The 24,221-nt window shown below is 48.6% G+C and overlaps 32 non-coding genes across 32 annotated transcripts; all 32 read right to left on the bottom strand.

Moving 5' to 3' along the window:
- Nucleotides 1-450: 450 nt before the first annotated feature.
- Trnas-uga (transfer RNA serine (anticodon UGA)) lies at nt 451-532 on the bottom strand. The gene has a single exon. It is a non-coding gene; the product is annotated as a tRNA-Ser (tRNA).
- Nucleotides 533-1,227: 695 nt separating this feature from the next.
- On the bottom strand, nt 1,228-1,309 carry Trnas-cga (transfer RNA serine (anticodon CGA)). Its single transcript has one exon. It is a non-coding gene; the product is annotated as a tRNA-Ser (tRNA).
- A 138-nt stretch (nt 1,310-1,447) lies between these two features.
- Nucleotides 1,448-1,520, bottom strand: Trnak-uuu (transfer RNA lysine (anticodon UUU)). Its single transcript has one exon. It is a non-coding gene; the product is annotated as a tRNA-Lys (tRNA).
- A 539-nt stretch (nt 1,521-2,059) lies between these two features.
- Trnaf-gaa (transfer RNA phenylalanine (anticodon GAA)) lies at nt 2,060-2,132 on the bottom strand. Its single transcript has one exon. It is a non-coding gene; the product is annotated as a tRNA-Phe (tRNA).
- Nucleotides 2,133-2,743: 611 nt separating this feature from the next.
- Trnas-uga (transfer RNA serine (anticodon UGA)) lies at nt 2,744-2,825 on the bottom strand. The gene has a single exon. It is a non-coding gene; the product is annotated as a tRNA-Ser (tRNA).
- A 691-nt stretch (nt 2,826-3,516) lies between these two features.
- Trnas-cga (transfer RNA serine (anticodon CGA)) lies at nt 3,517-3,598 on the bottom strand. The gene has a single exon. It is a non-coding gene; the product is annotated as a tRNA-Ser (tRNA).
- Nucleotides 3,599-3,736: 138 nt separating this feature from the next.
- On the bottom strand, nt 3,737-3,809 carry Trnak-uuu (transfer RNA lysine (anticodon UUU)). Its single transcript has one exon. It is a non-coding gene; the product is annotated as a tRNA-Lys (tRNA).
- Nucleotides 3,810-4,348: 539 nt separating this feature from the next.
- Nucleotides 4,349-4,421, bottom strand: Trnaf-gaa (transfer RNA phenylalanine (anticodon GAA)). The gene has a single exon. It is a non-coding gene; the product is annotated as a tRNA-Phe (tRNA).
- Nucleotides 4,422-5,032: 611 nt separating this feature from the next.
- Nucleotides 5,033-5,114, bottom strand: Trnas-uga (transfer RNA serine (anticodon UGA)). The gene has a single exon. It is a non-coding gene; the product is annotated as a tRNA-Ser (tRNA).
- A 693-nt stretch (nt 5,115-5,807) lies between these two features.
- Trnas-cga (transfer RNA serine (anticodon CGA)) lies at nt 5,808-5,889 on the bottom strand. Its single transcript has one exon. It is a non-coding gene; the product is annotated as a tRNA-Ser (tRNA).
- A 138-nt stretch (nt 5,890-6,027) lies between these two features.
- Nucleotides 6,028-6,100, bottom strand: Trnak-uuu (transfer RNA lysine (anticodon UUU)). Its single transcript has one exon. It is a non-coding gene; the product is annotated as a tRNA-Lys (tRNA).
- Nucleotides 6,101-6,639: 539 nt separating this feature from the next.
- Trnaf-gaa (transfer RNA phenylalanine (anticodon GAA)) lies at nt 6,640-6,712 on the bottom strand. The gene has a single exon. It is a non-coding gene; the product is annotated as a tRNA-Phe (tRNA).
- A 611-nt stretch (nt 6,713-7,323) lies between these two features.
- On the bottom strand, nt 7,324-7,405 carry Trnas-uga (transfer RNA serine (anticodon UGA)). Its single transcript has one exon. It is a non-coding gene; the product is annotated as a tRNA-Ser (tRNA).
- Nucleotides 7,406-8,096: 691 nt separating this feature from the next.
- Nucleotides 8,097-8,178, bottom strand: Trnas-cga (transfer RNA serine (anticodon CGA)). Its single transcript has one exon. It is a non-coding gene; the product is annotated as a tRNA-Ser (tRNA).
- Nucleotides 8,179-8,316: 138 nt separating this feature from the next.
- On the bottom strand, nt 8,317-8,389 carry Trnak-uuu (transfer RNA lysine (anticodon UUU)). The gene has a single exon. It is a non-coding gene; the product is annotated as a tRNA-Lys (tRNA).
- Nucleotides 8,390-8,928: 539 nt separating this feature from the next.
- On the bottom strand, nt 8,929-9,001 carry Trnaf-gaa (transfer RNA phenylalanine (anticodon GAA)). Its single transcript has one exon. It is a non-coding gene; the product is annotated as a tRNA-Phe (tRNA).
- A 611-nt stretch (nt 9,002-9,612) lies between these two features.
- Trnas-uga (transfer RNA serine (anticodon UGA)) lies at nt 9,613-9,694 on the bottom strand. The gene has a single exon. It is a non-coding gene; the product is annotated as a tRNA-Ser (tRNA).
- Nucleotides 9,695-10,386: 692 nt separating this feature from the next.
- Nucleotides 10,387-10,468, bottom strand: Trnas-cga (transfer RNA serine (anticodon CGA)). The gene has a single exon. It is a non-coding gene; the product is annotated as a tRNA-Ser (tRNA).
- Nucleotides 10,469-10,606: 138 nt separating this feature from the next.
- On the bottom strand, nt 10,607-10,679 carry Trnak-uuu (transfer RNA lysine (anticodon UUU)). Its single transcript has one exon. It is a non-coding gene; the product is annotated as a tRNA-Lys (tRNA).
- Nucleotides 10,680-11,218: 539 nt separating this feature from the next.
- On the bottom strand, nt 11,219-11,291 carry Trnaf-gaa (transfer RNA phenylalanine (anticodon GAA)). The gene has a single exon. It is a non-coding gene; the product is annotated as a tRNA-Phe (tRNA).
- A 6,212-nt stretch (nt 11,292-17,503) lies between these two features.
- Trnas-uga (transfer RNA serine (anticodon UGA)) lies at nt 17,504-17,585 on the bottom strand. Its single transcript has one exon. It is a non-coding gene; the product is annotated as a tRNA-Ser (tRNA).
- Nucleotides 17,586-18,278: 693 nt separating this feature from the next.
- On the bottom strand, nt 18,279-18,360 carry Trnas-cga (transfer RNA serine (anticodon CGA)). The gene has a single exon. It is a non-coding gene; the product is annotated as a tRNA-Ser (tRNA).
- Nucleotides 18,361-18,498: 138 nt separating this feature from the next.
- On the bottom strand, nt 18,499-18,571 carry Trnak-uuu (transfer RNA lysine (anticodon UUU)). The gene has a single exon. It is a non-coding gene; the product is annotated as a tRNA-Lys (tRNA).
- Nucleotides 18,572-19,110: 539 nt separating this feature from the next.
- Trnaf-gaa (transfer RNA phenylalanine (anticodon GAA)) lies at nt 19,111-19,183 on the bottom strand. Its single transcript has one exon. It is a non-coding gene; the product is annotated as a tRNA-Phe (tRNA).
- A 611-nt stretch (nt 19,184-19,794) lies between these two features.
- Trnas-uga (transfer RNA serine (anticodon UGA)) lies at nt 19,795-19,876 on the bottom strand. Its single transcript has one exon. It is a non-coding gene; the product is annotated as a tRNA-Ser (tRNA).
- Nucleotides 19,877-20,570: 694 nt separating this feature from the next.
- Trnas-cga (transfer RNA serine (anticodon CGA)) lies at nt 20,571-20,652 on the bottom strand. Its single transcript has one exon. It is a non-coding gene; the product is annotated as a tRNA-Ser (tRNA).
- Nucleotides 20,653-20,790: 138 nt separating this feature from the next.
- Nucleotides 20,791-20,863, bottom strand: Trnak-uuu (transfer RNA lysine (anticodon UUU)). The gene has a single exon. It is a non-coding gene; the product is annotated as a tRNA-Lys (tRNA).
- Nucleotides 20,864-21,402: 539 nt separating this feature from the next.
- On the bottom strand, nt 21,403-21,475 carry Trnaf-gaa (transfer RNA phenylalanine (anticodon GAA)). The gene has a single exon. It is a non-coding gene; the product is annotated as a tRNA-Phe (tRNA).
- Nucleotides 21,476-22,086: 611 nt separating this feature from the next.
- Trnas-uga (transfer RNA serine (anticodon UGA)) lies at nt 22,087-22,168 on the bottom strand. The gene has a single exon. It is a non-coding gene; the product is annotated as a tRNA-Ser (tRNA).
- Nucleotides 22,169-22,861: 693 nt separating this feature from the next.
- Trnas-cga (transfer RNA serine (anticodon CGA)) lies at nt 22,862-22,943 on the bottom strand. The gene has a single exon. It is a non-coding gene; the product is annotated as a tRNA-Ser (tRNA).
- A 138-nt stretch (nt 22,944-23,081) lies between these two features.
- Trnak-uuu (transfer RNA lysine (anticodon UUU)) lies at nt 23,082-23,154 on the bottom strand. Its single transcript has one exon. It is a non-coding gene; the product is annotated as a tRNA-Lys (tRNA).
- A 539-nt stretch (nt 23,155-23,693) lies between these two features.
- Nucleotides 23,694-23,766, bottom strand: Trnaf-gaa (transfer RNA phenylalanine (anticodon GAA)). The gene has a single exon. It is a non-coding gene; the product is annotated as a tRNA-Phe (tRNA).
- Nucleotides 23,767-24,221: the final 455 nt, after the last annotated feature.

The following is a 24,221-nucleotide window of genomic DNA, read 5'->3' as shown; positions in this document are numbered from 1 at the left end:
AACATGTCGACTCGATTCGTGTGATATTGAATTCGCTGACTTGACGTGACGCCACGCTGACGCTAGAAAACCCGTGCTATATCGATGCCAGGGGCAACTCGTGTGCAGAGAACGAGACACAAGAAGGAGTGAGCCTCTCCACCATATGAGAGGCAGTATCTAGCAGATACACATGGTAAAACATTCGACTTGCGTTAGCTCATAAATTGCTACACGTCATCGTCTGCAAGCTAAAATGGACACATCTGCACTGCCCAGTGAGGCGACACTTGTACTAACACCTGGTGGACGGCTGTGAGACGAGGAGATGAGCTGCGGCTTCTGGGCGCGACTGTAACGCTGCGCCCTCGATCAAATAACACTGCACATTGCTGGTGACCCACGTGTTTAGTAGTGACGCAACTGCTAGGATGCAGCTCAACGTCCGCCTTTTGAGAGCGAGAAAATTTTCGCAGTCGGCAGGACTCGAACCTACGCTCCCAGAGGGAATCTGATTTCAAGTCAGACGCCTTAACCACTCGGCCACGACTGCCGGTGGCGGAAGCGACTCCCGACAAGTCAAACCGCCATCTTTAGAAGCAATCTGATGGCAGAAAACGGCGTGGCCTCACTCTTTGCTGTAGGGTTTCCATTAGCCGTTACGAAAGTGTACTAATTTTCGCCCAGACAGGGACTTGAACCCAGGACCCTTCGGTTGAAAACCTAACGCTCTACCGACTCAGCTATGCGGGCCCACGCACGAGCGTTATCGTACAGCTGCGTGGTGTGCGAGTGTTTCGCATGTCGTAATTGCTGGCTTATGGCTCCAATGGCGACTTCACCGACTTCCCACTGACGCACCGCTGACGCTAGTTTTCTGTCGTCTTAAAACGATGGACATACCTCCAAGCAGCTGCGAGATCTTAAGAAAAGAAAAAAAAAAAAAAAAAAAAACGCTGCACTACTGCTTTTGCCGCACTCGAATGATTGAAATTGCGATTCTTAAAAAGAAAATGAAATTTTCGAGCACATCTGTGTACTCACCATCTCAGCGACGGCTTTCTGCAGTCCCAGCGTCAGTGCGAGGTGAACCGATAGGCACAGTAAGCAGCGGTCGTCGCGAAAACTCAGTATTCTTAAAACGGAAATTTTCGTCTTGTTGAGAATGGCGTCACTGGTTGCACCCGCATTCGCCCACGCATGTCACATGTGTGCGAAAACGTTTGCTCCTCTTTACGCAAAATCGCACGCAGCCGGTAGGATTCGAACCTACGCTCCCAGAGGGAATCTGATTTCGAGTCAGACGCCTTAACCACTCGGCCACGACTGCCGTTAGCGCGGTGTTCTCCCGACACATGCAACTGCTACCGTATAAAACGCTGTGGTGTCAGAAAACGGCGTAGCTGCATTATTTTCCGTAGCGTTTCCACCGCTACCAGACGAATCGCTACCAAAGTATTAAAATTTCCGCCCGGACAGGGACTTGAACCCTGGACCCTTAGGTTAAAAGCCTAATGCTCTACCGACTGAGCTATCCGGGCTCACACAAGGCTGCAAAATCTCCTACGATGCACAACTATACATTGACTCATGTCCTTTACTGTTGTGCAATCGCTGCATGGGGCCGTTACTAATAAAACGTCGCCTAAATGCTGTCTACAAACTTATCGCGCTAAGCCCGTAACACACTATCGAAGACTGCTGACACACGATGCAACAACAAATTGCACCAGTTGTTACGTCTCATACGTTGGAGCAGAGAATTTACGTGTTTTGTCGACACTCACTGGGCAATTGGAAAATTCACAAGCATTTCGAATGCAATGTTTCCCACGCTTTCGCTCATTTCACGGTTCCGTTGAAGACGTTCTTCACCACCTGACACAGAAAAAGGAATGCAGTCGGTAGGATATTTTTAATTCTTTTGCTTCTAAGGGAGTTAGTTATCTAGTAAGTTCCTCTTGTGGCATGCAATAGACAACCAGAACAGCTACAGGAGAGAGTCATTTTTGTTGTCAGCGGTAGTTGCATTATCACAAACGCAGAGTAATTCCATTGGCGTCGCATCAAAACGAGTACCTGCCGAAACCCGGGATCGAACCAGGGACCTTTAGATCTTCAGTCTAACGCTCTCCCAACTGAGCTATTTCGGCTGACGGCGAAGGTTGCCATTTGCATGTGTTCGTTCACTTCTGCCTCGTTGCCAATTTCACAGTCACCTTCGTCTGATAAGACACAGGGACGCTGAAGGGCGAGCAGCCGATGCAGTGAAGTTCCACACACATTTCTTCAGCTTCCGTCATCGTAACAAGCAAACATGTCGACTCGATTCGTGTGATATTGAATTCGCTGACTTGACGTGACGCCACGCTGACGCTAGAAAACCCGTGCTATATCGATGCCAGGGGCAACTCGTGTGCAGAGAACGAGACACAAGAAGGAGTGAGCCTCTCCACCATATGAGAGGCAGTATCTAGCAGATACACATGGTAAAACATTCGACTTGCGTTAGCTCATAAATTGCTACACGTCATCGTCTGCAAGCTAAAATGGACACATCTGCACTGCCCAGTGAGGCGACACTTGTACTAACACCTGGTGGACGGCTGTGAGACGAGGAGATGAGCTGCGGCTTCTGGGCGCGACTGTAACGCTGCGCCCTCGATCAAATAACACTGCACATTGCTGGTGACCCACGTGTTTAGTAGTGACGCAACTGCTAGGATGCAGCTCAACGTCCGCCTTTTGAGAGCGAGAAAATTTTCGCAGTCGGCAGGACTCGAACCTACGCTCCCAGAGGGAATCTGATTTCAAGTCAGACGCCTTAACCACTCGGCCACGACTGCCGGTGGCGGAAGCGACTCCCGACAAGTCAAACCGCCATCTTTAGAAGCAATCTGATGGCAGAAAACGGCGTGGCCTCACTCTTTGCTGTAGGGTTTCCATTAGCCGTTACGAAAGTGTACTAATTTTCGCCCAGACAGGGACTTGAACCCAGGACCCTTCGGTTGAAAACCTAACGCTCTACCGACTCAGCTATGCGGGCCCACGCACGAGCATTATCGTACAGCTGCGTGGTGTGCGAGTGTTTCGCATGTCGTAATTGCTGGCTTATGGCTCCAATGGCGACTTCACCGACTTCCCACTGACGCACCGCTGACGCTAGTTTTCTGTCGTCTTAAAACGATGGACATACCTCCAAGCAGCTGCGAGATCTTAAGAAAAGAAAAAAAAAAAAAAAAACGCTGCACTACTGCTTTTGCCGCACTCGAATGATTGAAATTGCGATTCTTAAAAAGAAAATGAAATTTTCGAGCACATCTGTGTACTCACCATCTCAGCGACGGCTTTCTGCAGTCCCAGCGTCAGTGCGAGGTGAACCGATAGGCACAGTAAGCAGCGGTCGTCGCGAAAACTCAGTATTCTTAAAACGGAAATTTTCGTCTTGTTGAGAATGGCGTCACTGGTTGCACCCGCATTCGCCCACGCATGTCACATGTGTGCGAAAACGTTTGCTCCTCTTTACGCAAAATCGCACGCAGCCGGTAGGATTCGAACCTACGCTCCCAGAGGGAATCTGATTTCGAGTCAGACGCCTTAACCACTCGGCCACGACTGCCGTTAGCGCGGTGTTCTCCCGACACATGCAACTGCTACCGTATAAAACGCTGTGGTGTCAGAAAACGGCGTAGCTGCATTATTTTCCGTAGCGTTTCCACCGCTACCAGACGAATCGCTACCAAAGTATTAAAATTTCCGCCCGGACAGGGACTTGAACCCTGGACCCTTAGGTTAAAAGCCTAATGCTCTACCGACTGAGCTATCCGGGCTCACACAAGGCTGCAAAATCTCCTACGATGCACAACTATACATTGACTCATGTCCTTTACTGTTGTGCAATCGCTGCATGGGGCCGTTACTAATAAAACGTCGCCTAAATGCTGTCTACAAACTTATCGCGCTAAGCCCGTAACACACTATCGAAGACTGCTGACACACGATGCAACAACAAATTGCACCAGTTGTTACGTCTCATACGTTGGAGCAGAGAATTTACGTGTTTTGTCGACACTCACTGGGCAATTGGAAAATTCACAAGCATTTCGAATGCAATGTTTCCCACGCTTTCGCTCATTTCACGGTTCCGTTGAAGACGTTCTTCACCACCTGACACAGAAAAAGGAATGCAGTCGGTAGGATATTTTTAATTCTTTTGCTTCTAAGGGAGTTAGTTATCTAGTAAGTTCCTCTTGTGGCATGCAATAGACAACCAGAACAGCTACAGGAGAGAGTCATTTTTGTTGTCAGCGGTAGTTGCATTATCACAAACGCAGAGTAATTCCATTGGCGTCGCATCAAAACGAGTACCTGCCGAAACCCGGGATCGAACCAGGGACCTTTAGATCTTCAGTCTAACGCTCTCCCAACTGAGCTATTTCGGCTGACGGCGAAGGTTGCCATTTGCATGTGTTCGTTCACTTCTGCCTCGTTGCCAATTTCACAGTCACCTTCGTCTGATAAGACACAGGGACGCTGAAGGGCGAGCAGCCGATGCAGTGAAGTTCCACACACATTTCTTCAGCTTCCGTCATCGTAACAAGCAAACATGTCGACTCGATTCGTGTGATATTGAATTCGCTGACTTGACGTGACGCCACGCTGACGCTAGAAAACCCGTGCTATATCGATGCCAGGGGCAACTCGTGTGCAGAGAACGAGACACAAGAAGGAGTGAGCCTCTCCACCATATGAGAGGCAGTATCTAGCAGATACACATGGTAAAACATTCGACTTGCGTTAGCTCATAAATTGCTACACGTCATCGTCTGCAAGCTAAAATGGACACATCTGCACTGCCCAGTGAGGCGACACTTGTACTAACACCTGGTGGACGGCTGTGAGACGAGGAGATGAGCTGCGGCTTCTGGGCGCGACTGTAACGCTGCGCCCTCGATCAAATAACACTGCACATTGCTGGTGACCCACGTGTTTAGTAGTGACGCAACTGCTAGGATGCAGCTCAACGTCCGCCTTTTGAGAGCGAGAAAATTTTCGCAGTCGGCAGGACTCGAACCTACGCTCCCAGAGGGAATCTGATTTCAAGTCAGACGCCTTAACCACTCGGCCACGACTGCCGGTGGCGGAAGCGACTCCCGACAAGTCAAACCGCCATCTTTAGAAGCAATCTGATGGCAGAAAACGGCGTGGCCTCACTCTTTGCTGTAGGGTTTCCATTAGCCGTTACGAAAGTGTACTAATTTTCGCCCAGACAGGGACTTGAACCCAGGACCCTTCGGTTGAAAACCTAACGCTCTACCGACTCAGCTATGCGGGCCCACGCACGAGCATTATCGTACAGCTGCGTGGTGTGCGAGTGTTTCGCATGTCGTAATTGCTGGCTTATGGCTCCAATGGCGACTTCACCGACTTCCCACTGACGCACCGCTGACGCTAGTTTTCTGTCGTCTTAAAACGATGGACATACCTCCAAGCAGCTGCGAGATCTTAAGAAAAGAAAAAAAAAAAAAAAAAAACGCTGCACTACTGCTTTTGCCGCACTCGAATGATTGAAATTGCGATTCTTAAAAAGAAAATGAAATTTTCGAGCACATCTGTGTACTCACCATCTCAGCGACGGCTTTCTGCAGTCCCAGCGTCAGTGCGAGGTGAACCGATAGGCACAGTAAGCAGCGGTCGTCGCGAAAACTCAGTATTCTTAAAACGGAAATTTTCGTCTTGTTGAGAATGGCGTCACTGGTTGCACCCGCATTCGCCCACGCATGTCACATGTGTGCGAAAACGTTTGCTCCTCTTTACGCAAAATCGCACGCAGCCGGTAGGATTCGAACCTACGCTCCCAGAGGGAATCTGATTTCGAGTCAGACGCCTTAACCACTCGGCCACGACTGCCGTTAGCGCGGTGTTCTCCCGACACATGCAACTGCTACCGTATAAAACGCTGTGGTGTCAGAAAACGGCGTAGCTGCATTATTTTCCGTAGCGTTTCCACCGCTACCAGACGAATCGCTACCAAAGTATTAAAATTTCCGCCCGGACAGGGACTTGAACCCTGGACCCTTAGGTTAAAAGCCTAATGCTCTACCGACTGAGCTATCCGGGCTCACACAAGGCTGCAAAATCTCCTACGATGCACAACTATACATTGACTCATGTCCTTTACTGTTGTGCAATCGCTGCATGGGGCCGTTACTAATAAAACGTCGCCTAAATGCTGTCTACAAACTTATCGCGCTAAGCCCGTAACACACTATCGAAGACTGCTGACACACGATGCAACAACAAATTGCACCAGTTGTTACGTCTCATACGTTGGAGCAGAGAATTTACGTGTTTTGTCGACACTCACTGGGCAATTGGAAAATTCACAAGCATTTCGAATGCAATGTTTCCCACGCTTTCGCTCATTTCACGGTTCCGTTGAAGACGTTCTTCACCACCTGACACAGAAAAAGGAATGCAGTCGGTAGGATATTTTTAATTCTTTTGCTTCTAAGGGAGTTAGTTATCTAGTAAGTTCCTCTTGTGGCATGCAATAGACAACCAGAACAGCTACAGGAGAGAGTCATTTTTGTTGTCAGCGGTAGTTGCATTATCACAAACGCAGAGTAATTCCATTGGCGTCGCATCAAAACGAGTACCTGCCGAAACCCGGGATCGAACCAGGGACCTTTAGATCTTCAGTCTAACGCTCTCCCAACTGAGCTATTTCGGCTGACGGCGAAGGTTGCCATTTGCATGTGTTCGTTCACTTCTGCCTCGTTGCCAATTTCACAGTCACCTTCGTCTGATAAGACACAGGGACGCTGAAGGGCGAGCAGCCGATGCAGTGAAGTTCCACACACATTTCTTCAGCTTCCGTCATCGTAACAAGCAAACATGTCGACTCGATTCGTGTGATATTGAATTCGCTGACTTGACGTGACGCCACGCTGACGCTAGAAAACCCGTGCTATATCGATGCCAGGGGCAACTCGTGTGCAGAGAACGAGACACAAGAAGGAGTGAGCCTCTCCACCATATGAGAGGCAGTATCTAGCAGATACACATGGTAAAACATTCGCCTTGCGTTAGCTCATAAATTGCTACACGTCATCGTCTGCAAGCTAAAATGGACACATCTGCACTGCCCAGTGAGGCGACACTTGTACTAACACCTGGTGGACGGCTGTGAGACGAGGAGATGAGCTGCGGCTTCTGGGCGCGACTGTAACGCTGCGCCCTCGATCAAATAACACTGCACATTGCTGGTGACCCACGTGTTTAGTAGTGACGCAACTGCTAGGATGCAGCTCAACGTCCGCCTTTTGAGAGCGAGAAAATTTTCGCAGTCGGCAGGACTCGAACCTACGCTCCCAGAGGGAATCTGATTTCAAGTCAGACGCCTTAACCACTCGGCCACGACTGCCGGTGGCGGAAGCGACTCCCGACAAGTCAAACCGCCATCTTTAGAAGCAATCTGATGGCAGAAAGCGGCGTGGCCTCACTCTTTGCTGTAGGGTTTCCATTAGCCGTTACGAAAGTGTACTAATTTTCGCCCAGACAGGGACTTGAACCCAGGACCCTTCAGTTGAAAACCTAACGCTCTACCGACTCAGCTATGCGGGCCCACGCACGAGCATTATCGTACAGCTGCGTGGTGTGCGAGTGTTTCGCATGTCGTAATTGCTGGCTTATGGCTCCAATGGCGACTTCACCGACTTCCCACTGACGCACCGCTGACGCTAGTTTTCTGTCGTCTTAAAACGATGGACATACCTCCAAGCAGCTGCGAGATCTTAAGAAAAGAAAAAAAAAAAAAAAAACGCTGCACTACTGCTTTTGCCGCACTCGAATGATTGAAATTGCGATTCTTAAAAAGAAAATGAAATTTTCGAGCACATCTGTGTACTCACCATCTCAGCGACGGCTTTCTGCAGTCCCAGCGTCAGTGCGAGGTGAACCGATAGGCACAGTAAGCAGCGGTCGTCGCGAAAACTCAGTATTCTTAAAACGGAAATTTTCGTCTTGTTGAGAATGGCGTCACTGGTTGCACCCGCATTCGCCCACGCATGTCACATGTGTGCGAAAACGTTTGCTCCTCTTTACGCAAAATCGCACGCAGCCGGTAGGATTCGAACCTACGCTCCCAGAGGGAATCTGATTTCGAGTCAGACGCCTTAACCACTCGGCCACGACTGCCGTTAGCGCGGTGTTCTCCCGACACATGCAACTGCTACCGTATAAAACGCTGTGGTGTCAGAAAACGGCGTAGCTGCATTATTTTCCGTAGCGTTTCCACCGCTACCAGACGAATCGCTACCAAAGTATTAAAATTTCCGCCCGGACAGGGACTTGAACCCTGGACCCTTAGGTTAAAAGCCTAATGCTCTACCGACTGAGCTATCCGGGCTCACACAAGGCTGCAAAATCTCCTACGATGCACAACTATACATTGACTCATGTCCTTTACTGTTGTGCAATCGCTGCATGGGGCCGTTACTAATAAAACGTCGCCTAAATGCTGTCTACAAACTTATCGCGCTAAGCCCGTAACACACTATCGAAGACTGCTGACACACGATGCAACAACAAATTGCACCAGTTGTTACGTCTCATACGTTGGAGCAGAGAATTTACGTGTTTTGTCGACACTCACTGGGCAATTGGAAAATTCACAAGCATTTCGAATGCAATGTTTCCCACGCTTTCGCTCATTTCACGGTTCCGTTGAAGACGTTCTTCACCACCTGACACAGAAAAAGGAATGCAGTCGGTAGGATATTTTTAATTCTTTTGCTTCTAAGGGAGTTAGTTATCTAGTAAGTTCCTCTTGTGGCATGCAATAGACAACCAGAACAGCTACAGGAGAGAGTCATTTTTGTTGTCAGCGGTAGTTGCATTATCACAAACGCAGAGTAATTCCATTGGCGTCGCATCAAAACGAGTACCTGCCGAAACCCGGGATCGAACCAGGGACCTTTAGATCTTCAGTCTAACGCTCTCCCAACTGAGCTATTTCGGCTGACGGCGAAGGTTGCCATTTGCATGTGTTCGTTCACTTCTGCCTCGTTGCCAATTTCACAGTCACCTTCGTCTGATAAGACACAGGGACGCTGAAGGGCGAGCAGCCGATGCAGTGAAGTTCCACACACATTTCTTCAGCTTCCGTCATCGTAACAAGCAAACATGTCGACTCGATTCGTGTGATATTGAATTCGCTGACTTGACGTGACGCCACGCTGACGCTAGAAAACCCGTGCTATATCGATGCCAGGGGCAACTCGTGTGCAGAGAACGAGACACAAGAAGGAGTGAGCCTCTCCACCATATGAGAGGCAGTATCTAGCAGATACACATGGTAAAACATTCGCCTTGCGTTAGCTCATAAATTGCTACACGTCATCGTCTGCAAGCTAAAATGGACACATCTGCACTGCCCAGTGAGGCGACACTTGTACTAACACCTGGTGGACGGCTGTGAGACGAGGAGATGAGCTGCGGCTTCTGGGCGCGACTGTAACGCTGCGCCCTCGATCAAATAACACTGCACATTGCTGGTGACCCACGTGTTTAGTAGTGACGCAACTGCTAGGATGCAGCTCAACGTCCGCCTTTTGAGAGCGAGAAAATTTTCGCAGTCGGCAGGACTCGAACCTACGCTCCCAGAGGGAATCTGATTTCAAGTCAGACGCCTTAACCACTCGGCCACGACTGCCGGTGGCGGAAGCGACTCCCGACAAGTCAAACCGCCATCTTTAGAAGCAATCTGATGGCAGAAAGCGGCGTGGCCTCACTCTTTGCTGTAGGGTTTCCATTAGCCGTTACGAAAGTGTACTAATTTTCGCCCAGACAGGGACTTGAACCCAGGACCCTTCAGTTGAAAACCTAACGCTCTACCGACTCAGCTATGCGGGCCCACGCACGAGCATTATCGTACAGCTGCGTGGTGTGCGAGTGTTTCGCATGTCGTAATTGCTGGCTTATGGCTCCAATGGCGACTTCACCGACTTCCCACTGACGCACCGCTGACGCTAGTTTTCTGTCGTCTTAAAACGATGGACATACCTCCAAGCAGCTGCGAGATCTTAAGAAAAGAAAAAAAAAAAAAAAAAACGCTGCACTACTGCTTTTGCCGCACTCGAATGATTGAAATTGCGATTCTTAAAAAGAAAATGAAATTTTCGAGCACATCTGTGTACTCACCATCTCAGCGACGGCTTTCTGCAGTCCCAGCGTCAGTGCGAGGTGAACCGATAGGCACAGTAAGCAGCGGTCGTCGCGAAAACTCAGTATTCTTAAAACGGAAATTTTCGTCTTGTTGAGAATGGCGTCACTGGTTGCACCCGCATTCGCCCACGCATGTCACATGTGTGCGAAAACGTTTGCTCCTCTTTACGCAAAATCGCACGCAGCCGGTAGGATTCGAACCTACGCTCCCAGAGGGAATCTGATTTCGAGTCAGACGCCTTAACCACTCGGCCACGACTGCCGTTAGCGCGGTGTTCTCCCGACACATGCAACTGCTACCGTATAAAACGCTGTGGTGTCAGAAAACGGCGTAGCTGCATTATTTTCCGTAGCGTTTCCACCGCTACCAGACGAATCGCTACCAAAGTATTAAAATTTCCGCCCGGACAGGGACTTGAACCCTGGACCCTTAGGTTAAAAGCCTAATGCTCTACCGACTGAGCTATCCGGGCTCACACAAGGCTGCAAAATCTCCTACGATGCACAACTATACATTGACTCATGTCCTTTACTGTTGTGCAATCGCTGCATGGGGCCGTTACTAATAAAACGTCGCCTAAATGCTGTCTACAAACTTATCGCGCTAAGCCCGTAACACACTATCGAAGACTGCTGACACACGATGCAACAACAAATTGCACCAGTTGTTACGTCTCATACGTTGGAGCAGAGAATTTACGTGTTTTGTCGACACTCACTGGGCAATTGGAAAATTCACAAGCATTTCGAATGCAATGTTTCCCACGCTTTCGCTCATTTCACGGTTCCGTTGAAGACGTTCTTCACCACCTGACACAGAAAAAGGAATGCAGTCGGTAGGATATTTTTAATTCTTTTGCTTCTAAGGGAGTTAGTTATCTAGTAAGTTCCTCTTGTGGCATGCAATAGACAACCAGAACAGCTACAGGAGAGAGTCATTTTTGTTGTCAGCGGTAGTTGCATTATCACAAACGCAGAGTAATTCCATTGGCGTCGCATCAAAACGAGTACCTGCCGAAACCCGGGATCGAACCAGGGACCTTTAGATCTTCAGTCTAACGCTCTCCCAACTGAGCTATTTCGGCTGACGGCGAAGGTTGCCATTTGCATGTGTTCGTTCACTTCTGCCTCGTTGCCAATTTCACAGTCACCTTCGTCTGATAAGACACAGGGACGCTGAAGGGCGAGCAGCCGATGCAGTGAAGTTCCACACACATTTCTTCAGCTTCCGTCATCGTAACAAGCAAACATGTCGACTCGATTCGTGTGATATTGAATTCGCTGACTTGACGTGACGCCACGCTGACGCTAGAAAACCCGTGCTATATCGATGCCAGGGGCAACTCGTGTGCAGAGAACGAGACACAAGAAGGAGTGAGCCTCTCCACCATATGAGAGGCAGTATCTAGCAGATACACATGGTAAAACATTCGACTTGCGTTAGCTCATAAATTGCTACACGTCATCGTCTGCAAGCTAAAATGGACACATCTGCACTGCCCAGTGAGGCGACACTTGTACTAACACCTGGTGGACGGCTGTGAGACGAGGAGATGAGCTGCGGCTTCTGGGCGCGACTGTAACGCTGCGCCCTCGATCAAATAACACTGCACATTGCTGGTGACCCACGTGTTTAGTAGTGACGCAACTGCTAGGATGCAGCTCAACGTCCGCCTTTTGAGAGCGAGAAAATTTTCGCAGTCGGCAGGACTCGAACCTACGCTCCCAGAGGGAATCTGATTTCAAGTCAGACGCCTTAACCACTTTTTTTTTTTTTTTTTTTTTTTTTTTTTTTTTAACCAGAGCTTAAATCTGGCGCCTTAGACCGCTTTTTTTTTTTTTTTTTTTCTTTTTTACCACTTTTTTTTTTTTTTTTTTTTTCTTTTTATACGTCTATTTCCTATTTTCTTGTCTTTTTCTTGTTATTTCAAATGTTTTATTTTTATTTAATTTTTTTTTTTTTTTTTTTTTTTTTTAAATTTATTTTGCATGGTTTGGTAATGTAAACTTTGCTGTAGAATTGTCGGTAGTGTATCCTTTCTTTTGTGCGCTTGGTGATGGAGGTCGGGGTCAGAGACGCGCCGCAAAAGCAGTGGGGCCTCTTCGCGGCACTGCCAGTACTTCGCGCTCCAACTCCTCCCATGTCACCATGAAAGGCAATCAGTGGTCACTAGCCTATTCCCATCCTTTCGAAAGCAATGTGGAGCATATTACCAAATGTCTTCTTATGAGCCGGATACTGGAGCATCTTTGCATATTCGGTTTCCATGTACATTAAAAATTCAAGTTGATTGTCGCCTCCAACGTTGTTAAAAATGTAACTGGTGAACTTCCCCATGAGCCAGATCACTGTATTGTTTTTCGTCTGAGGGAAGTAGCGAGCAGCGGGGCGGTACAAATGCTGAGGGGTGAAAGTGTGTGGAGAAGTCCTGGTGATGAGGGCAAGTTTCTCGCGGATCCACTGCCAGTTGTAAATATGGCCGCCACACGTATATCGATGACACACAGTGTCGACAAGGTGACATTTGCTACAGAGGTTTGTGTCACTTAATCCTATTCCGAAGAGACGTTCATTAGTGCAGATGAGGTTATGGATAACTTTGTACCACGCTGTCCGTGCATCACTCGAAAGAACCGAACTACTTATATTTGTCCAGAAGACGTCCCATGCGAATCCAGGGAACTTGGATTCAATGACATTGTTCCTGTGCAGCTGTTTCCGTTCTGCTAAAATCGCCTTCGCCTTGACTGTCGGCGACCGTAAAAGTTCTTTGCTGATGTAGCTGCGCTCAAGATAAAAGTTCCTTATATGTTTAAGTTTAAAACTGATGTGCTGAAGATGGACCGGTGGGTCGACACTTTGTGGCCGGACTATATCGTACAACTTTGCCGTGAGGCATTCCGGGGAGTTGGACATGATAGTTAATGTTCTGTTGACATATAATGCCATTGCTTTACATTTAATGTCCGTCAATCCCAGGCCCCCTTTACAAGGATCCAGAATTGCTGTCTTGACAGAGACACGAAATAATTCCCCACGCCACAAAAAATTTGTTAAACGGGACATAATGGCCTTTGCTATCATGGCGGGAAGAGGGAAAATCTGTGCAGTGTAGTAAGCCTTGGACAATATATAAGTATTTAATAAACGAACCCTTTGAAATTGGTCCAGGCAGCGGGAGTGATTGGCAATCAGTGCCCCCTGGATAGTCCGGGAGACCTCGCGCCAATTTATCGAGATCATGCGGAAGATGGATGTCGTCAGGACCATTCCAATAGCTTTATGTTGATGGACCGGAGTCGCCCACGCAATGCGCAACTGGGCAAGCCCCTTGAGGTTTAGAAATTTACTTTTTTGAACGTTCTGCCTCGCACCGGATGCCGAACAATAGGTCGCGAGCGCCAACTCAAGTTGTGACACATCCGCCTGACTTCTGATGATGACGCCAACATCATCCGCGTATGCGCCCACCACAGTTTTCATTCCTGAAATTGTAATTCCGGTGAGGCGACATCGTAACTGTCGTAAAAAGGGTTCGAGAGAAAGAACAAAAAGCAGCATTGACAAGGGACTGCCTTGTGGGACGCCTCGTAGTATGTCGATGCGCTTCGTCAACTGGCAATTAACAGAGAGTTGTGCTGTGATTCCCATGGCCACGTTCTTGATAATGGCTACGGAGGTGTCGAGAAACCCCATCCGGCGCAACGTCTCTATCAGATACTGATGATCGACCCTATCAAACGCTTTGTGGAAATCGACAAAAAGCAGGCCACATTTAATATTGCATGCATGAGTCAGGGCAACGACATCCCGGTATAAAGCAGCAGTTTGTAAGATGGTCTTCTTAAAGGCGCAGGTCTGTTGGGGGCAAATGATTTTAGCGGTGAGTGGCATAATGCGTTGATGGAGGACTCGAGCTAGAAGTTTATAGTCGGAGTTCAAAAGTGAAATCGGTCGGAGGTTGGTTAAACGTTTGCAACCCTTATTCTTCGGAAGAAGTACAATCTTGCATTGCTTGAATTCTGCTGGCACCGGCGTTCCCCGTAAGACTTCATTGATTAGTTGGGTGAACTTGTCTCCTATTAAATGCCAAAACCTTTTATAGAACTCAACAGGCAGGCCGTCAGGTCCTGGCGATTTGTTAACGGCAGAATTGCAGATTACGGCGTAAACATCATCACTGTCGACAGTCGAAGAAATAGCGTCATTGTCATCTCCCGTAAGTTGTGGAGTATGAGAGCCAAAAAGTTCGTCATAATCGTCCACATGTGTGTCCCCCGGTGTATACATGTTTGCATAATAAGCGGAGATTTCCTGGAGTATCCCCTGCTGCGTGCTGATTTTGGTACCATCCTCGAGTTGAAGTTCGTCTATGAAAGTGCCCCGTCTAGTTTTGCTGTCGCGAATAAGATGATACAAGGCAGCAGTCTCATCTGCAATGACGGATTTCACTTTGGACCGTACCTTAAGGCCCTCCAGTTCATGGCGTTTCAAGCACAGTAATTTGGCTTTTATCTGTTTGACATCTTTCAGGCGTGTCGTCACGCCTCCCGCCTGATCATAAAGATCCCGTAGCACACTGTAATAAAACTCGACGGTGGTTTTCCGTTCCCTAGCCCGGCGGATACTAAAGGATATTAAAACACTCCTGATCTTGGGCTTTGCCCGTCTGGTCCACCATTCAATCACACTTCGAAAGTTGCGAAGTGAACGGAGACACAGCACCCATGCAGCAGCGATTTCGTCTTCTAACTCTGTGTCCGACAATAAAGAAACATTTAGATGCCACTGGTTCCGTACTCGGCGAGTAGGTTGTTGTGGCAGATTGATACACGTTAGCAATGCACAATGGTCGGAGAAAATTACGGGAACAATTTCAGCGTGCGTAACGTTTCTTTGTAAAGCATCCGAAACATAAATTCTGTCGATTCTGCTAGAAGAGGTGGCAACTGTATGAGTAAATTTCACCAGCGTGGGGTATTTTACCTCCCACACATCGTGCAGTGTGAGGTCATCAACAAGGCGTCGCAGCTCACCAGAATAATTAAAATTGGGAGTCTGATCTTTGCGGCCCAGAACACAATTAAAGTCACCACCGAGTATCAGTGGTGAGGGATTGCGCCTCAAGAGGTAAATGATATCATCTTTGAAGAACGCGGCTCGTGCTGCCCGGTGACTACTACCAGAGGGTGCATATAAATTGACAAAAGTGACCCCTGCTATGGTAAGTCCAATCCCTCTCCCCGACTCTAATGTCTCAACGTTTTGTACGGGAATGCCTTCCCGAACTAAAATGGCAGTACCGACATGCGCTTCCGGTGAAATATTGTAAAAACTTACAAATCCGGTAAAGTCGAGGTGGGGCGATACAACCTCCTGTAGAAATGCGATGTCAGTCGCTGAGTCGTAGAGAAACTGTTTGAGAGCAGCGAGTTTTAAATCCGACTGGATCCTGTTAATATTAAGGGTGGAAAGCGTGTAGGATTGTAACATGAAGTACGGAGATGTCTAATCACCTGTCAAGCCATCATTCAACGCCAGAACCTTCGCGAGAATCTGACTTCGAAGATGCGTCAGCATTGGCGCTGGAACCTTTCTTTTTAGGCTTCCGGCGAACAACATTGACATTGGGTTTCACCGAGTGTCGGCGCCAACCTCCCGTGGAGAAATTCGTAGCGGAAGGCGGGGTAGGAGGATCAGAGCTGACGTCAGGTGCCAGCTCCTCCTCCGCTGCACACGGTGGTTGCTCAGAGTGCAAATCTACGGCCGGCGTCCTATCGCTTCCACAATCTCTTTCGGTAGCTGAGTGTTTATCAACGGCGGAACCTTCCGTTTGTTTGTTATCGGGCTGAGGCGGTGACGTAGCCGGCTGTTGACGCTCACGCACTTCCTCGACCTGTTTACAAACGGTGTCAACATCGGTCGGTCGGTCGGTCTGCATCGGTTGACATGCCTCAGGTGACAGGCGTGGTACTGAAGCTACCGAGGCCTGGTCGTTTACGGGTAATGGATCCAACTGAGCAACTGTCACCGGTGAATTGGCGCTACAATCCGAAAGCATGGAAGGGTCGGAGCCCGGAATCTCAAACATCGGTTGCGAAGTGCCATCGACAGATTTCCTAGCAACATTAATGTCATCTTCGTCTGCACTACCGCTATCGTAAGTGCGTCGTCTCTTGTGAGTAACGACACTACTGTGAACAACAGAAGAGTCGGAAGTCTCCTTTCGCGCTAGCGGTGGAAAGTCAGCAGCACGATGCTGCGCCCTATCTTCATCTTTGTCCGGGTTGGGGGAACTTGACACATCTGTCACAGAATCTTCCTTCACAAGGTCGGCCAGAGTTAACTTTTTGCGCTGCTGTAAGTGGGTTTGCAAAACAAAGACCCGTTTCGGACAATCCTGCCTCATATGTCCACTCTCATTACAGACATGACAAGTCAAAGTCTGTCCACTGTACATAACATGAGCCTTATATCCGCAAACTTGAACATGAGAGGGTATATTATGCTTGACATGCATGTCGACCGAACGCACACCACTAAAGCATTGCAACCGGTGTTGGCTGGACCACCGTTCATTCCTAATTTGCTTGATATCACCATACTTAGAAAGAACGTCTTTTAAATAACAGTTGTCAACCTCGGGGGGCAAGTTAAAAACACGCACATGTTTATAATCAACATCAGCATTAGAAACTGTGACCTTACTCACCGAATTGTCACGGTGGCGGAATTCAGCTTCCCCATCAAATTTGCTTAAGATCCGTTCAAGCACCAAAGGCGAGAGCAGCTTGACATAAAAACAGTATTGTTCTAGATCATAGTAAGCCGTATGTATCTGATCAGATGTGAGGCCAACAACATCAACAATCCAGTCGTGAATTTCCAGTGAACTGGGTTGTACATATCGGGTAGCCTTGTCAAATCCAAATCGCACAGTAAGCTTCCTGGGAAACATTGCAGACATTTCAGCAGTTAAACAGCGGCCAAAACCGCTATCAAGAAAGAAACAAAACAGACGTCGACAACACAAGTACGACACAAAACACTAACACACACTGAACGAAGAGTAACAAGAATTAGTCGCGACTTCGAAACACAGCAGCTAAGCGGAGCGCTAACACGTCCTCACAGCACGCCGTCTGAAGCGGAACTGAGCTGCGGCTTCTGGGCGCGACTGTAACGCTGCGCCCTCGATCAAATAACACTGCACATTGCTGGTGACCCACGTGTTTAGTAGTGACGCAACTGCTAGGATGCAGCTCAACGTCCGCCTTTTGAGAGCGAGAAAATTTTCGCAGTCGGCAGGACTCGAACCTACGCTCCCAGAGGGAATCTGATTTCAAGTCAGACGCCTTAACCACTCGGCCACGACTGCCGGTGGCGGAAGCGACTCCCGACAAGTCAAACCGCCATCTTTAGAAGCAATCTGATGGCAGAAAACGGCGTGGCCTCACTCTTTGCTGTAGGGTTTCCATTAGCCGTTACGAAAGTGTACTAATTTTCGCCCAGACAGGGACTTGAACCCAGGACCCTTCGGTTGAAAACCTAACGCTCTACCGACTCAGCTATGCGGGCCCACGCACGAGCATTATCGTACAGCTGCGTGGTGTGCGAGTGTTTCGCATGTCGTAATTGCTGGCTTATGGCTCCAATGGCGACTTCACCGACTTCCCACTGACGCACCGCTGACGCTAGTTTTCTGTCGTCTTAAAACGATGGACATACCTCCAAGCAGCTGCGAGATCTTAAGAAAAGAAAAAAAAAAAAAAAAAAACGCTGCACTACTGCTTTTGCCGCACTCGAATGATTGAAATTGCGATTCTTAAAAAGAAAATGAAATTTTCGAGCACATCTGTGTACTCACCATCTCAGCGACGGCTTTCTGCAGTCCCAGCGTCAGTGCGAGGTGAACCGATAGGCACAGTAAGCAGCGGTCGTCGCGAAAACTCAGTATTCTTAAAACGGAAATTTTCGTCTTGTTGAGAATGGCGTCACTGGTTGCACCCGCATTCGCCCACGCATGTCACATGTGTGCGAAAACGTTTGCTCCTCTTTACGCAAAATCGCACGCAGCCGGTAGGATTCGAACCTACGCTCCCAGAGGGAATCTGATTTCGAGTCAGACGCCTTAACCACTCGGCCACGACTGCCGTTAGCGCGGTGTTCTCCCGACACATGCAACTGCTACCGTATAAAACGCTGTGGTGTCAGAAAACGGCGTAGCTGCATTATTTTCCGTAGCGTTTCCACCGCTACCAGACGAATCGCTACCAAAGTATTAAAATTTCCGCCCGGACAGGGACTTGAACCCTGGACCCTTAGGTTAAAAGCCTAATGCTCTACCGACTGAGCTATCCGGGCTCACACAAGGCTGCAAAATCTCCTACGATGCACAACTATACATTGACTCATGTCCTTTACTGTTGTGCAATCGCTGCATGGGGCCGTTACTAATAAAACGTCGCCTAAATGCTGTCTACAAACTTATCGCGCTAAGCCCGTAACACACTATCGAAGACTGCTGACACACGATGCAACAACAAATTGCACCAGTTGTTACGTCTCATACGTTGGAGCAGAGAATTTACGTGTTTTGTCGACACTCACTGGGCAATTGGAAAATTCACAAGCATTTCGAATGCAATGTTTCCCACGCTTTCGCTCATTTCACGGTTCCGTTGAAGACGTTCTTCACCACCTGACACAGAAAAAGGAATGCAGTCGGTAGGATATTTTTAATTCTTTTGCTTCTAAGGGAGTTAGTTATCTAGTAAGTTCCTCTTGTGGCATGCAATAGACAACCAGAACAGCTACAGGAGAGAGTCATTTTTGTTGTCAGCGGTAGTTGCATTATCACAAACGCAGAGTAATTCCATTGGCGTCGCATCAAAACGAGTACCTGCCGAAACCCGGGATCGAACCAGGGACCTTTAGATCTTCAGTCTAACGCTCTCCCAACTGAGCTATTTCGGCTGACGGCGAAGGTTGCCATTTGCATGTGTTCGTTCACTTCTGCCTCGTTGCCAATTTCACAGTCACCTTCGTCTGATAAGACACAGGGACGCTGAAGGGCGAGCAGCCGATGCAGTGAAGTTCCACACACATTTCTTCAGCTTCCGTCATCGTAACAAGCAAACATGTCGACTCGATTCGTGTGATATTGAATTCGCTGACTTGACGTGACGCCACGCTGACGCTAGAAAACCCGTGCTATATCGATGCCAGGGGCAACTCGTGTGCAGAGAACGAGACACAAGAAGGAGTGAGCCTCTCCACCATATGAGAGGCAGTATCTAGCAGATACACATGGTAAAACATTCGACTTGCGTTAGCTCATAAATTGCTACACGTCATCGTCTGCAAGCTAAAATGGACACATCTGCACTGCCCAGTGAGGCGACACTTGTACTAACACCTGGTGGACGGCTGTGAGACGAGGAGATGAGCTGCGGCTTCTGGGCGCGACTGTAACGCTGCGCCCTCGATCAAATAACACTGCACATTGCTGGTGACCCACGTGTTTAGTAGTGACGCAACTGCTAGGATGCAGCTCAACGTCCGCCTTTTGAGAGCGAGAAAATTTTCGCAGTCGGCAGGACTCGAACCTACGCTCCCAGAGGGAATCTGATTTCAAGTCAGACGCCTTAACCACTCGGCCACGACTGCCGGTGGCGGAAGCGACTCCCGACAAGTCAAACCGCCATCTTTAGAAGCAATCTGATGGCAGAAAACGGCGTGGCCTCACTCTTTGCTGTAGGGTTTCCATTAGCCGTTACGAAAGTGTACTAATTTTCGCCCAGACAGGGACTTGAACCCAGGACCCTTCGGTTGAAAACCTAACGCTCTACCGACTCAGCTATGCGGGCCCACGCACGAGCATTATCGTACAGCTGCGTGGTGTGCGAGTGTTTCGCATGTCGTAATTGCTGGCTTATGGCTCCAATGGCGACTTCACCGACTTCCCACTGACGCACCGCTGACGCTAGTTTTCTGTCGTCTTAAAACGATGGACATACCTCCAAGCAGCTGCGAGATCTTAAGAAAAGAAAAAAAAAAAAAAAAAAAACGCTGCACTACTGCTTTTGCCGCACTCGAATGATTGAAATTGCGATTCTTAAAAAGAAAATGAAATTTTCGAGCACATCTGTGTACTCACCATCTCAGCGACGGCTTTCTGCAGTCCCAGCGTCAGTGCGAGGTGAACCGATAGGCACAGTAAGCAGCGGTCGTCGCGAAAACTCAGTATTCTTAAAACGGAAATTTTCGTCTTGTTGAGAATGGCGTCACTGGTTGCACCCGCATTCGCCCACGCATGTCACATGTGTGCGAAAACGTTTGCTCCTCTTTACGCAAAATCGCACGCAGCCGGTAGGATTCGAACCTACGCTCCCAGAGGGAATCTGATTTCGAGTCAGACGCCTTAACCACTCGGCCACGACTGCCGTTAGCGCGGTGTTCTCCCGACACATGCAACTGCTACCGTATAAAACGCTGTGGTGTCAGAAAACGGCGTAGCTGCATTATTTTCCGTAGCGTTTCCACCGCTACCAGACGAATCGCTACCAAAGTATTAAAATTTCCGCCCGGACAGGGACTTGAACCCTGGACCCTTAGGTTAAAAGCCTAATGCTCTACCGACTGAGCTATCCGGGCTCACACAAGGCTGCAAAATCTCCTACGATGCACAACTATACATTGACTCATGTCCTTTACTGTTGTGCAATCGCTGCATGGGGCCGTTACTAATAAAACGTCGCCTAAATGCTGTCTACAAACTTATCGCGCTAAGCCCGTAACACACTATCGAAGACTGCTGACACACGATGCAACAACAAATTGCACCAGTTGTTACGTCTCATACGTTGGAGCAGAGAATTTACGTGTTTTGTCGACACTCACTGGGCAATTGGAAAATTCACAAGCATTTCGAATGCAATGTTTCCCACGCTTTCGCTCATTTCACGGTTCCGTTGAAGACGTTCTTCACCACCTGACACAGAAAAAGGAATGCAGTCGGTAGGATATTTTTAATTCTTTTGCTTCTAAGGGAGTTAGTTATCTAGTAAGTTCCTCTTGTGGCATGCAATAGACAACCAGAACAGCTACAGGAGAGAGTCATTTTTGTTGTCAGCGGTAGTTGCATTATCACAAACGCAGAGTAATTCCATTGGCGTCGCATCAAAACGAGTACCTGCCGAAACCCGGGATCGAACCAGGGACCTTTAGATCTTCAGTCTAACGCTCTCCCAACTGAGCTATTTCGGCTGACGGCGAAGGTTGCCATTTGCATGTGTTCGTTCACTTCTGCCTCGTTGCCAATTTCACAGTCACCTTCGTCTGATAAGACACAGGGACGCTGAAGGGCGAGCAGCCGATGCAGTGAAGTTCCACACACATTTCTTCAGCTTCCGTCATCGTAACAAGCAAACATGTCGACTCGATTCGTGTGATATTGAATTCGCTGACTTGACGTGACGCCACGCTGACGCTAGAAAACCCGTGCTATATCGATGCCAGGGGCAACTCGTGTGCAGAGAACGAGACACAAGAAGGAGTGAGCCTCTCCACCATATGAGAGGCAGTATCTAGCAGATACACATGGTAAAACATTCGACTTGCGTTAGCTCATAAATTGCTACACGTCATCGTCTGCAAGCTAAAATGGACACATCTGCACTGCCCAGTGAGGCGACACTTGTACTAACACCTGGTGGACGGCTGTGAGACGAGGAGATGAGCTGCGGCTTCTGGGCGCGACTGTAACGCTGCGCCCTCGATCAAATAACACTGCACATTGCTGGTGACCCACGTGTTTAGTAGTGACGCAACTGCTAGGATGCAGCTCAACGTCCGCCTTTTGAGAGCGAGAAAATTTTCGCAGTCGGCAGGACTCGAACCTACGCTCCCAGAGGGAATCTGATTTCAAGTCAGACGCCTTAACCACTCGGCCACGACTGCCGGTGGCGGAAGCGACTCCCGACAAGTCAAACCGCCATCTTTAGAAGCAATCTGATGGCAGAAAACGGCGTGGCCTCACTCTTTGCTGTAGGGTTTCCATTAGCCGTTACGAAAGTGTACTAATTTTCGCCCAGACAGGGACTTGAACCCAGGACCCTTCGGTTGAAAACCTAACGCTCTACCGACTCAGCTATGCGGGCCCACGCACGAGCATTATCGTACAGCTGCGTGGTGTGCGAGTGTTTCGCATGTCGTAATTGCTGGCTTATGGCTCCAATGGCGACTTCACCGACTTCCCACTGACGCACCGCTGACGCTAGTTTTCTGTCGTCTTAAAACGATGGACATACCTCCAAGCAGCTGCGAGATCTTAAGAAAAGAAAAAAAAAAAAAAAAAAACGCTGCACTACTGCTTTTGCCGCACTCGAATGATTGAAATTGCGATTCTTAAAAAGAAAATGAAATTTTCGAGCACATCTGTGTACTCACCATCTCAGCGACGGCTTTCTGCAGTCCCAGCGTCAGTGCGAGGTGAACCGATAGGCACAGTAAGCAGCGGTCGTCGCGAAAACTCAGTATTCTTAAAACGGAAATTTTCGTCTTGTTGAGAATGGCGTCACTGGTTGCACCCGCATTCGCCCACGCATGTCACATGTGTGCGAAAACGTTTGCTCCTCTTTACGCAAAATCGCACGCAGCCGGTAGGATTCGAACCTACGCTCCCAGAGGGAATCTGATTTCGAGTCAGACGCCTTAACCACTCGGCCACGACTGCCGTTAGCGCGGTGTTCTCCCGACACATGCAACTGCTACCGTATAAAACGCTGTGGTGTCAGAAAACGGCGTAGCTGCATTATTTTCCGTAGCGTTTCCACCGCTACCAGACGAATCGCTACCAAAGTATTAAAATTTCCGCCCGGACAGGGACTTGAACCCTGGACCCTTAGGTTAAAAGCCTAATGCTCTACCGACTGAGCTATCCGGGCTCACACAAGGCTGCAAAATCTCCTACGATGCACAACTATACATTGACTCATGTCCTTTACTGTTGTGCAATCGCTGCATGGGGCCGTTACTAATAAAACGTCGCCTAAATGCTGTCTACAAACTTATCGCGCTAAGCCCGTAACACACTATCGAAGACTGCTGACACACGATGCAACAACAAATTGCACCAGTTGTTACGTCTCATACGTTGGAGCAGAGAATTTACGTGTTTTGTCGACACTCACTGGGCAATTGGAAAATTCACAAGCATTTCGAATGCAATGTTTCCCACGCTTTCGCTCATTTCACGGTTCCGTTGAAGACGTTCTTCACCACCTGACACAGAAAAAGGAATGCAGTCGGTAGGATATTTTTAATTCTTTTGCTTCTAAGGGAGTTAGTTATCTAGTAAGTTCCTCTTGTGGCATGCAATAGACAACCAGAACAGCTACAGGAGAGAGTCATTTTTGTTGTCAGCGGTAGTTGCATTATCACAAACGCAGAGTAATTCCATTGGCGTCGCATCAAAACGAGTACCTGCCGAAACCCGGGATCGAACCAGGGACCTTTAGATCTTCAGTCTAACGCTCTCCCAACTGAGCTATTTCGGCTGACGGCGAAGGTTGCCATTTGCATGTGTTCGTTCACTTCTGCCTCGTTGCCAATTTCACAGTCACCTTCGTCTGATAAGACACAGGGACGCTGAAGGGCGAGCAGCCGATGCAGTGAAGTTCCACACACATTTCTTCAGCTTCCGTCATCGTAACAAGCAAACATGTCGACTCGATTCGTGTGATATTGAATTCGCTGACTTGACGTGACGCCACGCTGACGCTAGAAAACCCGTGCTATATCGATGCCAGGGGCAACTCGTGTGCAGAGAACGAGACACAAGAAGGAGTGAGCCTCTCCACCATATGAGAGGCAGTATCTAGCAGATACACATGGTAAAACATTCGACTTGCGTTAGCTCATAAATTGCTACACGTCATCGTCTGCAAGCTAAAATGGACACATCTGCACTGCCCAGTGAGGCGACACTTGTACTAACACCTGGTGGACGGCT

Source organism: Schistocerca cancellata, unplaced genomic scaffold (genome assembly GCF_023864275.1).
Source record: "Schistocerca cancellata isolate TAMUIC-IGC-003103 unplaced genomic scaffold, iqSchCanc2.1 HiC_scaffold_1108, whole genome shotgun sequence".
Classification (NCBI taxonomy): Eukaryota; Metazoa; Arthropoda; class Insecta; order Orthoptera; family Acrididae; genus Schistocerca; species Schistocerca cancellata.
The sequence above is the reverse complement of the archived record's forward strand: the minus strand, read 5'-3'. Positions and strand labels throughout refer to the sequence as shown.